The sequence below is a fragment of the Echinops telfairi genome, unplaced genomic scaffold (genome assembly GCF_000313985.2).
Source record: "Echinops telfairi isolate 266 unplaced genomic scaffold, ASM31398v2 ScPeMD7_70;HRSCAF=299, whole genome shotgun sequence".
Lineage (NCBI taxonomy): Eukaryota > Metazoa > Chordata > Mammalia > Afrosoricida > Tenrecidae > Echinops > Echinops telfairi.
In genome coordinates, this window is record NW_022103968.1 from 41,544,780 (window position 1) to 41,544,980 (window position 201).

Here is a 201-nt window from a genome sequence, read left to right on the forward strand (position 1 = left end):
ATGCCCTCATTTTTGGTGGTGGTTGCTCTTGGCTACTGAGTTGTTTGGAAGTTTGTTGGGAAGTAGTCAAATATTTAGGAATTTTTCTGATACTTGTTATTGATTTAAAATTTGATTCCACTGCAGAGAACAAACCATATATGACTAAATTCTTTTACATTTATTGGGACTTGTTTTTTTGTTGTTGGTTTTTATTTTTTT